The 12887-nt window shown below is 49.0% G+C and overlaps 1 protein-coding gene across 1 annotated transcript in view; it reads right to left on the reverse strand.

Moving 5' to 3' along the window:
• JPH2 (junctophilin 2) overlaps nt 1-12887 on the reverse strand; it is a gene marked incomplete at both ends in the record, with an annotated part of 57419 nt that overhangs the window by 19526 nt on the left and 25006 nt on the right. The window lies entirely within an intron of this gene.

The following is a 12887-nucleotide window of genomic DNA, read 5'->3' on the forward strand; positions in this document are numbered from 1 at the left end:
AAAGACAGAGGGGGGCGTCCTCCGGGGCATCTCAGAGCTGCCACGTCAGCCTGGCACTGCCTCTCTGATCTTCTGTGAGAAGATATAAGCCTAGTGCTTAAGACAGGTTCTGTGACCTGCAGCTGAACACGTTTCTAACCCACAGAGTCCCCGAGGGCAGAACTGGGACCAACGAATCAAGAGACAGAGCAGCAGAGCATTCTCCTAGTTTGAGCAAATCTAAAAGCCAAAGCTGTCCAAAGTGGGCCTGGACTGGCTCAAGAGGTGGTGAGTTTCTTACACCTGGAGACACAGAAGCAGTGACCGAAGGGCCGTTCGGCAAGGATGATGGGGAAGGCATTCTGACCTTGGCCGGCGCTGAACCAGATGGCCTTGCGTACTTTTATCATACCCACTTTGAGAGGTGAGGAAAGGACCCCAGGATGTGTGCCCAGTTATGTATGGCAAGGTTGATGCCCTACAGTGACCCGCAAGGCCCCAGCGAGGCAGGGTTTACAACACTTTCAACAAGGAGGGAAACGGTCTACCTCTGTGCCGTCCGACACGGTAGCCATGGGGCCCTTGCCATGTGGCTACTGTGACTGAAGAAGAGCACTTTTAATTTATTTAATTTCAATTCATTTCCATTTAAATTGCCACATGTGTCGGGACTTCCCTGGTGGCGCAGTGGGTAAGACTCCGTGCTCCCAATGCAGGGGGCCTGGGTTCGATCCCTGGTCAGGGAACTAGATCCCACATGCATGCTGCAACTAAGAGTTCGTGTGCCACAACTAAGAAGCTGGTGAGCCGCAACTAAGTTACCTGCCTGCTGCAACTAAGACCCAGCGCAACCAAATAAATAAATATTAAAAAAATAATAATAATAAAAAAATAAATTGCCACATGTAGCTAGTGGCTCCCACATTGGCAGCGACCTGTCCCCTTCCCACCTCTGCACTCTCTCCGGCCTCTTATACTACCGTCTTATCTCAGTCCACGTCAGCCACGCTGGTCTCCTTGCTGCTTCTAGAACATTCCAGGCACATGCCAACCTTGGAGATTTTTCCTGACTCTGCCCTCTACTGGGCTGCTCTTCCCCGAGGTACCCAGTTGGCTAACTGATTCAACTCCTTCATGTCACATATTTAGAAAGGCAATCTGCCCCCTCCCATGTGCTCTAAAATTTATTTATTATGTCTGCTGTGCTGTCTCCCCAGATAGAATGTAAACTCCATGCAGGCCAGGATCTTGAAGTTTTCCTCCCTAAGTGCCTAGAACACTCCCTGGCACACAGTAGGTGCTCAGTACATATTTGTTGAATGTGATTGAAAGCTTAACTGAGTCAAATGGAGGGTGCCTCCCCTTACGAGATGTTGGAGACCTAACATCAGTCATTCAGCAATGCTTCCTGAGCCCCACATACGTGCTGGGTGCCGTGCTGGGTGCTGCCACCTGGCAGTGAACGCAGCCGACAGGGTTGCCATCCTCTGGGAGTATACAAAGTAGTCGGGAAGACAGAATGAGTAGGGACAATTGTCGGGGTGGCAGGTGAGGCCAGGGCACACAGGAAACATATAACCGGGAGCCCAGACTAGGAAAGAGCTCAGAGCTTCCCTGAGGAAGAAACATTTGAGCGGGGTGAGGCCTGATAAACGAGGTGCTAGCAAGATCAAGAGTAAGGGAAAAGCATTTTAGGCACATGGAATAGCACGTGCAAAGGACCATGGGCAGGAAAGAGAACGGCCCTTTGGAGGAACTGAGGCTGGAGGTGAGTGATAGGGAGACTGGCGTGAGATGGGGCTGTTGTGGTAAGCTTGAGCCAGACAGGAAGGGTCTTGGGGGCCAAGGCAGGGGAATCTGAAATTTCTCCTAAGGGCAGACACCCCTGCTGCCCACATCACAGCCCCTCAGTCTACCCCCACTTTCACCCATTGCTTTGCAGGACAGTTCCACGTACAGGAAGATGCCCTGGTACTGCCAGGGTCCCACCCAAGCTTCCCGAGTTCTACCCAGAGCCTGCTCTCAATGCTGCAAGAGGCCCCTTCACCCCGACCCCAAGTGCAAGCACACCCGGAAGTGCAGTGGATTTATGCCCCTGGGGGAAATCTTCAGTGAACAGGGGACTGGAGCCAGTGGATAATGCTTTGCCCACCTACCACCCCCGCCCCTGCCCCATCCTCCAGGTTCACAATCTCGGGTGTGTTCTGTACTGAGGTCCCAGCCCAGCCCAGTCCCTGTGGCTGCCGCGATGCCTCGATAACACACATTTATATTGGCTTTTCCTTCTTCCCTGTCTCACTCTACCCATCCACTTCCTCTCACCTCCTCCTTCCTGGAGTCACTTCCCAAATCAACTTCCTGCACCCAAATCCTTGTCTCAGGCTCTGCTTTCAGGGGAAACCAAACTGAAGACGCCATGAAGGTTTTGCTTACTAGAGTGGCGTGGTCACGCTTAACATTTTAAAATCTCACTCCAGCTGTTGCATGGAGAGTTTAGGGCAGAAAGAGCTGATAAGGGGCGCTTACAGCGGGGCAGTGAGAGGCACTGGTGGCCAGCTCTGGGCTGGAGAGAAGAGGCTGGAGATTCTAAGGGATCCTTGGTTGCCCCTCAAGCCCAGACGCTCGGCAGCAAGGCGGGGTGATGTAGAGGCTTGGCCCCCGCCAACCTGTCAGCAAGAACCAGCCTCGCCAATTTCCATCCCGCAATCCCCACCTGGCTCCAGAGACCAGTTACAAAGGCGCTATTTTTAGAGAGCTGGGTGTTTACTTGAAGGATTTAAAGACTGGGCTTTATTTTTAACTCCTCTCCCAATGGCAGGGACTCACTGGTGTGGATTTAGGAAGTCAAGTGGAAGTTGGACTGGGCTGTGGAAACCCAGGGGAGGGAAACAGCCTGCAGTTGGGGAAGGACGAAGCTTGGAGGAAATGCCTGCTCTTCTCTCCGAGTTCCACCCACCTGACTCTCCGGGTAAGAAGAATGATGATAAAACTGGCCTCTCCTTACCGAGCACCGAGACCACATAAAATCCTCTGCACACATCATCTCATTTAGTCCTCATCACGACAGTGAGCCAGGCTGTTACTGTCCCCATTCTACAGACGAGGAAAGTGAGGCTCAGGAAAGACCAAGGACACGAGGCTGGCAAGAAACAGCGGGATTCGAACTTCAATTTCTCCACCTCCCCATGCTTTCAAAAGCATGGCCAGGCACCAAGGTCAAGGCACAGAATATCAGACTGGCAGGATAGTAACCTAAAATGTTGGAGCTCAAAGACTTTCTCTTCCAGCAGTGGTTAAGGGGGTAGAGTCCAGATCAGAGAATTTGAAGCCCTGCTGTGTCAGTTACTTGGGGACTTTGGGCTAGTTTCCTCATCTGTGAAATGGGTTAATATAATAGGTAGCACCTCCCTCATGAGGACTAAATGAGATGATGCATATAAAGGGAATCAGCACAGAGCCCGGTACCCAGCAGTGAGAACAGGGCCCTGACCTGTGCCCGGCCCCCCAAGTGCTTGATCCTCTCATATGCCCAAGACTGGACCTCTCATGATCCCCATCTTAGAGATGAAGAAATGGAGGGACAGGAAGTTTGCGGGGAAGTCACTTGCCTGCAAGGCTAGCAAGTGTCCAGGACCAGAACGCAGGCAGCCTGACCCTGAGTCTGAGGCCTCAAGCGCTTACCCTATGGTCCCCACCATTATTCTCTCTGTTACCGTTATCCCAACACCCTGTGTCCAGGCCCTTCTGGTGATGACCCCCGAGTCCCTGGCACTGCTGGGGCTCAGCTCAGGTGCCACGGTCAGGGCCAAGCACTGGCTTCACATGGTCAGACCTTCCATTGGGACATGGGGAAACCCTGGCATTGGAGGAAAGGGGAATTTTTCTCGCAAAGGTGCAGGCTGTTTGCCTGTCTGTTCTCTGACTGCTGTTTAGGCTGAAATATCAAGCTGGAAAGGTTCCAGAGTCAGACTGAAAGCACAGTTTACAGGGCTGGGGCTGGTGGAGATAAAATGCTCCTTTCTACCTCCCAGAGGCCTGTCCTCTTCCTGGATGACCTATTAAATGTGACCCCGAAACCAACTGAGGTTTCAGAAGAGCCTCCCACACTCTGCCCCCCGGCCACGCTCCTCTCTCTGGGTCGCTTTCCCTTTCTAGGCCTCAGTTTCTCCATCTATAAAATGAGCACATTGGGCCATGTCCTTTGACTGGCTTTTTCTGAGGACTGATGGGAGTGATGCTGTCTTTTCTCTGCTTCTCCCCTCTCCAAGCTTGGAAGGCCTGCCTCCCCCAAAAACACTGCCTCACAGTTTGAATATCTCCCGCTTTCAGGGACCCAGGCAAGATCTTCTCTCTCCATAGACCACTCGGCTCAGAGTCACAGCCTTAGAGTCACAGCTGCCTCATGTATATCATGAGAATCCAGCTCTGACAACTCAGGAAATTCCATTCATCCCAGTCTTCGGTCTCTGGGAGCAAAGGGATTTTGTCCATCTGGCAGGTCTTGAAGGACAGATGTGATGGGCGGCAGGAATCCGGGGCTGGGGGCCTTCCCAACGTTTTGAGGCCACCCCCTGAGAGTTTAATCCACCCGGTGGAACCGCATATTCAAGCACCTCTGGAGGTGAGCCAGAAACAGAACAAGGGAAAACTTTTGCCTCTGTGGGCCTGGGCAGTGGACGGTGATCACTGGGTTCACGGAACACCTGACTGTCCTCAAACAATTTGGCAAAGATGCAAAAGAATGATAATCATGGTGTCGGTGATGGTGTGAGGAAAACCGCCCTCGCACAACTGTACATGGTTGATGGGGGTTATGAATCTGGTACAGCCCTTTTGGAGATTAACTGGGGTTCTGCTAATAATTAAAATGCACATTCTTTTTGACTCAGCAATTCCACTTCTAGGAATTTAATCCCTAAAAGTACCTCTGTGCAAGCAGGGACAGGCAGAGACATGGGGACACCGCAGCAGGCTAATGACTTGACACGCCTTGCAACGATTATTCTTAAATATCTATTTAAAAAACTATGGAGGGGCGGTGGGACCTCTGACAGGGGTGATTTGGAGTTTTGCTTGTTTGTGTTAATCCACTCAAGGGTACCATAGACCTCGTCAGGGGAGAACACAGAATTTACATTTTGACCGTGAACGTCAAGAGTCAGTCCCTTGCCAAGACCTGGGCTAACGGCATTATATTTCCAATGCATTCTGCTGCTGCTCAAATATCCCTGATAGGATAAGGTACCTGGCTGAGCCATCCCTTTAACCAGCTTCACGAGCAAGAATATGGGCCAAGGATGTTCACTGCAGCCTCGTTTGTAATTGTAAACACATGAGATGGTTTCAGTCTCCATCAAGAGAGATCTGGCTAAATAAATCATGGTACATCCGAACTGGGGAATATAATGCAGTCGTTAAAAAGATTAAGGCAGTACGTGCATAAGATGAAAAGATCTCAAAACATATTAAGTTTAAAAGCAAGCTGAAAGGCTTCCCTGGTGGCACAGTGGTTGAGAGTCCGCCTGCCGATGCAGGGGACACGGGTTCGTGCCCCGGTTCGGGAAGATCCCACATGCCGCGGAGCAGCTGGGCCCGCGAGCCATGGCCGCTAAGTCTGCACGTCCGGAGCCTGTGCTCCGCAACGGGAGAGGCCACAACAGTGAGAGGCCCGCGTACCGCAAAAAAAAAAAAAAAAAAAAGAAAAACACAAACCAGAATAGGTAAATGGAAGGATGCTATAAGTGAACTGTTAACAATGGTTACTTCAGAGGTGCAACAGAGGTAGAAGTAGAAAAGGGGTTTTATTGCTTTTTATCTTCTATTATTCTGAATTTCCTTAAATTTTAGCAAGTATGTTTTTCTGAACAATGTAAAAAAAGAAAAAAAAGAGGAAAGAGAGAAGTTCACTGTATCTCAAGTGGCAGAAACTATCCTGGATAAGATCAGACTCTGGGGCCAGAATTATAGTTCTATCACTTACTAGCTATGTGACTTGGAGCATGTTTTAACAATCTCTGTGTGCCACAGTTAGAATTAGATGAGTGAATTTAGCTAAGCATTTAGAACAATGCCTGCTGCATAGTAAGTTCGAAACTCCTTAACCTGGCATTCAAAGCCATCCTCACCTGGTGCTAGGCTGCCTTCCCGGGCTCATCTCTAATCTCTTTCCCCACCCACACCAGCCCTGCCAATGACTCATGGCTCCCAAAACAAACCACACACATTCCTACCTCTGTGGCTTCACCTGGAATGACCTTTCTCTCCCTCGTCTCCATCTGCAAACTCCTAAGCAGAGTCACCCATCACCTGCAGGGAATCTCCCAGACCACCTCTGGGGCAGTTAGTAACTCTTTGCTCACTTGTCCCTCTAACCCACCACTGACTGTGTCAAATCCCATTCTGTCTTGGCCACTAGGCTGTGAGTCCCCAGAGGATGCTGGCCATGCGGATCCACTGGGTGACCAATGCCCCAGCACAAGCCTGGCCCAGGGTAAGTGCTAATCAATGTTTGTGAAAGAAATCCAGCCAAAGGTCAGATCACGGTTAAGACCATTCTAGAACCAGGTCTCCTGGCTCTGGGGTCTCAACTTCCAGTTCTGCCATTACTCAAAGGAATGACCTTGTTTGAGATACTTAACCTGTCTGTGCCTCAGTTTCCTCATCTGTAAAATGGGAATAATAGTACCTTCCTCATAGGGTTGTTTTGAGGATTAAGTGAGTTAATATATGTAAGGTACTTAGAATCCTTCTGGCTCCTAGAAATAAGGACTACCTGGATTGTTGTTAAATAAAAATTAAACAGGCTCGAACATGGGCAGTTACCTAGACCTACCTTGACCTAGCCTAGGGCCAGACCCTCTTCCCCAGGATGGTCTGCACACCCTGTAGGTGCTGGAAATGGGCAGATGTGAAGTCGCAGCTTGAAATAGCATCAGACCATTCTTCTTGTTGGTCAAGGACAAACCTCAGTCAGGTGCCTACAGGTTTCTCAGACCCGTCCATCTCTTGTCAATGTCTCTTTTTAGCAAAAAGAAAGCAGTCTTCAGGATTAGGATCTTTGGAATTAATAGTTTGACCTTAGACTTGAATAACATCATTCTGCTTTCAGAACTTCCCATGCTATGGGTCTCTCACTTTCAACAGGGAGTCGAAAGTCTTCCTTTTCAATAATTGTACATATTTTGAAGTAAATTGATTTAAAGATAGAGATTAAATTGGAAAGCAGAGGTGATACATGGATATAGCAAAAATTGGGACTCTGGCATGCACAAGATGCAAGTTTGGGAAACAGTTGTAGGCACTGTGAGAGAAGACAGAGGCTTCCCTTGGGGTGATATCATTCTCAGGGAGACTCAGATCAGTACAAAATGATTCATCGTAACCGGATTCATTGTAACAGCGTATATCTCCTTGCATGCCTTCAAAGCAAAATCCATTTACATGGGCTATCTCTTTTACTCTCTGCAACAGTACTTTGAAAGAGAATTAACATAATTCCCATTTGACTGAAAGGGAAAGTGAGACACAGGAAGGTGAGGTAACTTGCTTAAGGTCACACAGCTTGTAAGTAGCTGAACCCAGATTCAAACCTGGGTCAGTTCAATGCCATAACCCAAGCTCTTAGCTACTTACCCAAGAAATTCACCTCCCAGCAACTCACAAAGCCAACTCTAACCCCTGCATTCAACTTGGGAATTTCCAGGGTCAATCTGGGTGTGTGTCTGTGGGTGGGGGGGTAGTTTGAAATGGGGGTGGGGAGGTGTTGGAGCAGAGGACAGACCAATGCAGGGGGTCCTGTTTTCAGGGCCACACTGATGCCACCCTGGTCAAAAACCTGAGATGTTCCAAGCCTCACACCCTGGGGCAGCTGAGATCTCCTGCAGGCCAGCCCCTGCCTCTGCTGCAGGGGCACAATGACAACAATAACAACAAGAATCCTAGACAATGACAAGAGAAGCTAACATTCATTGAGTCCTGCCTCCAGCCCTGTGCTGAGTGCTGCATATGCAGTCTCTGATTTAACCCTTGTGAAAACGTTTTGAGGTAGATACCATTATTCTCCTTTTAGACATGAAAGAATTAAAGTCTGGAGAGAAGATGAAATTGAGCCAGCAAGAGGCAGAGCCAAAGCCCCACTCTGAACCACTCCCTGTGCTCCTTCCAGAAGGGAGCCATTTATCAGGGTGTTGTCATGACAACCAGAAAAGTTTAGCCACCTCCCCAAATATCCCAGCTTCCCTCCACAGCCCAGTATCCACGACCTTAAAGGCATTACAAAAACAGTCCGTAGTCACAAAATCAGGAACCATGAAGCTAGCTCCCCCCTTGATCACTCAGTGACTATGGGTATCTCTTTGTCCTTTTCTGTACCTCAGTTTCCCCATCTGGTCAGTGAAGGAGTTGGACTATCTCCTTAGGGCCCTGAATGGGTCTAGAGCAACACTGTCCGAGAAAAATATAACGTGAGACACACATGTAATTTCTTTTACTTTTCTAGTAGCCACATACAAAAAATTTAAAAGAAATAAGTGAAATTAATTACAATGATACATTTTCTCTAACCCACTATATCTATTTATTATTATTATTATTTTTTTTTGCGGTACGCGGGACTCTCACTGTTGCGGCCTCTCCCGTTGCGGAGCACAGGCTCCGATGCACAGGCTCAGCGGCCATGGCTCACGGGCCCAGCCGCTCTGCAGCATGTGGGATCTTCCCGGACTGGGGCACGAACCTGTGTCCCCTGCATCGGCAGGCGGACTCTCAACCACTGCGCCACCAGGGAAGCCCATAAGCCACTATATCTAAAATATAATCATTTCAACCTGTAATCAATATAAAAAATTATTACTAGGTTACTTTACATTCTTTTCTTACTAAGCCTTTTTTTTTTTTGGCTGTGTTGGGTCTTTGTTGCTGCGCACGGGCTTTCTCTAGTTGCGGCAAGCGGGGACTGCTCTTCATTCTGGTGTGCAGGCTTCTCTTGTTGCAGAGCATGGGCTCTAGGCATGCTGGCTTCAGTAGTTGTGGCGCACGGGCTTAGCTGCTCTGCGGCATGTGGGATCTTCCTGGACCAGGGCTCGAACCCTTGTCCCCTGTATTGGCAGGCAGATTCTTAACCACCGCACCGCCAGGGAAGCCCCTCTTACTAAGTCTTTGAAAGCCAGTGTGTGTTTCACATTTGCAGCACATTTCAATTCACATGAGCCACATTTCAAGAGCTCGACACACACATACGGCTAGTGGCTACCATATTGGACAGCACAGATCTAGAATCATTTTCAATCCATCGCCCACTTCAGGGGATGAGACTTCTCAGCTTTCCCCTCCTCCCTGGGAAAGCTGTCCTGATCCTAGACTTTGAGCTGATAGCTTCCATGTAAGCCCAGGACAAGGAGCCTGAGGCCACAATAGACAGAAACCCTAGGCCTGCCTGGGCCTGAAGGCTGCTGGGAAGGCTTTCTGTTCTCTGCAGCCCGAATACTCACCAAAGCCCCCAGGAGAAAGACAGCCCTGCTTTTCCTCCTAACCCAAAGATGACCTGAATTGGAAATTCAATCTGAGTTTAAAACCGAGTCAGGCAGCTGCCCCCCACATGCCACCAGCCCCGTGGGCATCCAGGATGAGGAATCCAAATCTCCCCTACACTCCCCTCCCAGTGGCACCGCGCGGAGGAAGCTGGTACCACCTTCTCACTCCAGAGACTCAGTGCCCAGCTGTGGGCCTGGCAGCCTTCTCGGAGGCAGCTCAACACCTTCATGTTCAAGGGCATAGCCTTGGCAGGAAGGACCGGGAAAGCAAAGGGGCAGAGAGAGTCAAGAGTTTGCCCCCAGCAGGGGAGAGCTTGGGGGAATCCCTCCTTCTCTCCAAGCTTCCACTTCCTCACTTTTAAAAGCGAACATGTTAAATGATGGCAATGACTGCTTTTATTGCTGGCTGCTCTGTGCCAGGCATTAGCTCATCTACTCCCCCAAAAAACCCTAGGAAGAAAGAAGATCCAGGGTTCAGAGTGGTGAGGCAACTTGGGCAAGGTCACATAGCAATTCAGTAGAAGAGCCAGAATGCTACCTCTTGGTCTTCCAAATCAAGAGCTTCAGCTCTTACGTAATCTAAGCTCTGCTGTGTCCCAGGGTGGCCCCAGACAGTCCTGGCTTACACCTGTCGTAACTACATACACTTGGCATAATAATTTTAAATGTTCCATTTGGAAGAAGAGACAAATCTTCCGTACAGAAGGATTCCAAATAATGTACGTGGATACTTCCCCCTCCAAAAGGTAGAGCTTAATTCCAGACCCTTCTCCGCCCTGAATGTGGGCTGAACTTGATGTCTGTGTTCCAAAGATTAAATTAGGGAAAGGGGAAAATGGTGACTTTATAGTAGAAGCACCTGGCAGACACCACCTTAAAGTCTGGAGTTTAGGTAACAGTGAGGTATGAATGTTGGCTTTGATGAATGTATTACTGTAATGAAAGAAGTTAACATTAGAGGAATCTGGGCGGAGAGTATATGGGAGCTCTCTGTACTATCTTTGCAACTTTTCTGTAAATCTAAAATCAGTACAACATAAAAGTGTTATTTTTAAAAAGTGCCCCCTTTTACTCATAAAAGTGTCCAAGTTTGGACAATAAATTATATGATCGCCTGGTCACAAGCCTGGCTCTGCCCCTAACCAAGAAGTCTTAAGAAAATTACCCACACCTTCTTTCTGCCTTAATACTAACTACGCATACGTTCATGACAATTTAAAGTTTACAACGTTTAGAGTGGGAAAATGTGCTGGTTAAAGCTTTGGAATCAGAAAGCCAGGGGCTGAAGCCCTGCTTCTCTCACTCGCTTGTCAGGTGGGCTAAAACATATCGTCTTCCTTTTCTGAGCCTCAGTTTCCACATCTGTAGAATGAATTCATCGAAGGATGACAATGACTAGTAATATCGATGAAGTCCTTGCTAGGTGGCCAGCACTGTAGTAGACAATGGGATCTGCTACCCAGTCTCCCCTTCAGAACCAAGGATTTATTTCTCCCCTCCCCCTGCCCCCAACCCAGCTGCTCAGACTGCTGCCCGCTGTCAATCCTGTCCAGGGATTGCCCGTGGCTGAAGAGAGCCATCCAGCCCCAGGTCACGCCCCTTTCTGGACGTTAGCCTGCATCCAGTGCAGAGGGTGTAAAGGTCCAGCTCCCTCACTTCAACTTGGGATAACTTTGAAGGTCATCTGCACTGCAGGCTGCCCCTTGCGGCCGGCTGATGCGTTGTGGAGGCTGCACAGCAGCCCGGCATCTCCCTCCGCCCAATCCTGCCACCTTCCCTTCGCCACAGGTGTTGATCCTGAGAGGGATCCTGTAAACTTCCTGCACACTAATCTCCATCTCAAAGTTGGCTTCCAAGGGACCTCATGCCATGACAGGGCTGTGAACCACTGGACTTGCACTATGTTTCTTAACTCTCAGACCAACCCCATTTTTATAAATGAGACAACTGAGGTTGACTTAGCCAAGAACGTACAACTAAGCAATGGCGGCACCACAGACGGGGAAACGGAAGTTCAGACGGGCAAACTGATTTGCCCAGGTCTGAGCTAAAAGATGGTAGGGCCAAGATTTGGCCCTCGGTCTGCTTAATCCTGAAGACCACAGTGCGAAAGCCTCCAGCCCGCTTCATTCTGAGCCGCCAGCAGGATGGCTACAGTCACTGGGACAGGCTAGTACCTGTCACCACTGTCCTGCCTCACCCTCTGCTGTCCCCGCAGCTCAGCCACATTTGCAAAATGGGAATATTAATAGTACCTACCCCCTCACGATCTTGTAAAGATTAAATGAGTTAATGAATGTAAAGACCTCAGAGTGGTGACTGGCTCATAGGAAGCTCGTTATAAGTATCAGGTTAAAAGAAAATCACATAAACAGCATAAAGTTGCAACTGTGAGATGTTCTAAGAAGACATCCACGCAGCTGAGTGAGAGGTGGCCTGTGATGGGGGGTTGGGCCTCATCAGCTCTCTATGGGGGTCAAGCTTGACCTGAGCTCTGAAGGAGGAATAGACACTAAGGGGGCAGCAAGAGAAAGGAAGAGCAGTCCAGGCAAAGGAACCAGGAGGAAAAAAAGCCTTCTGACAGGAAGAACCAGAGAAGGATAATAAAAGGCCAGTGTAAAAAAAAAAAAAAAAAAAAAAAGGCCAGTGTGACTGGTACAGAGAAAAAAATCCAGGTCCAAGGAAAGGGTGGTAGAAAATGAGGCTGGATAGGAGGGGAGGAACCACCTACGACCTGGCCGCTAGCTACCTGGGTGATTTGGGACAAGTCACCTTATCTCTCAATGCTTCATTTAGCTCATCTGTAAAATGGAAATAAAAATAGTACCAATATTATAAAACTGTTAAGGAGACTGAATGAGTCAATACCTGTAACCACTTAAAATAGTGCCGTGCACACAGTAGGTGTTATAAAGCTTTGAAGGCAACATTGGAACTTTTTCTGAAGTACAATAAAAAGACATAGAGGGGCTTGAATATGGATGAAAGGGTAGGTACTGAATGGATGGAGGGCGGATGGATGCAGGGCTGGCGGATGGGTGGGTGGAGGTGGTTTAGTGAATGGAAGGTGGATGGATTGTGGGATCTAAGCATGGTTGGGTGATGAAGGCGGTTGGATGCATGCATAATGGATGGAGAGTTGGACGGCTGGCTAGGTGGGTGGGAGTGGATGTTGTTTCGGTGAATGGAAACATGACTGGGTAATGCAGTGATTGGATAAATGGAGGTAACTGGGTGAATGAAGGTGGCTGGGTGAATGGATGTATGGTTGAATAGGATGGCTGGTGGTTCAGTGGATGGGAGAAGTTGAGTGAAAGTGGGTGCTGGGGATGAGGGGATGGATGGGTGGTTGAATGGGTGCCTGGGTGGTTGGATGAA

Source organism: Leucopleurus acutus (assembly GCF_964270905.1).
Source record: "Leucopleurus acutus genome assembly, chromosome: 16".
Classification (NCBI taxonomy): domain Eukaryota; kingdom Metazoa; phylum Chordata; class Mammalia; order Artiodactyla; family Delphinidae; genus Leucopleurus; species Leucopleurus acutus.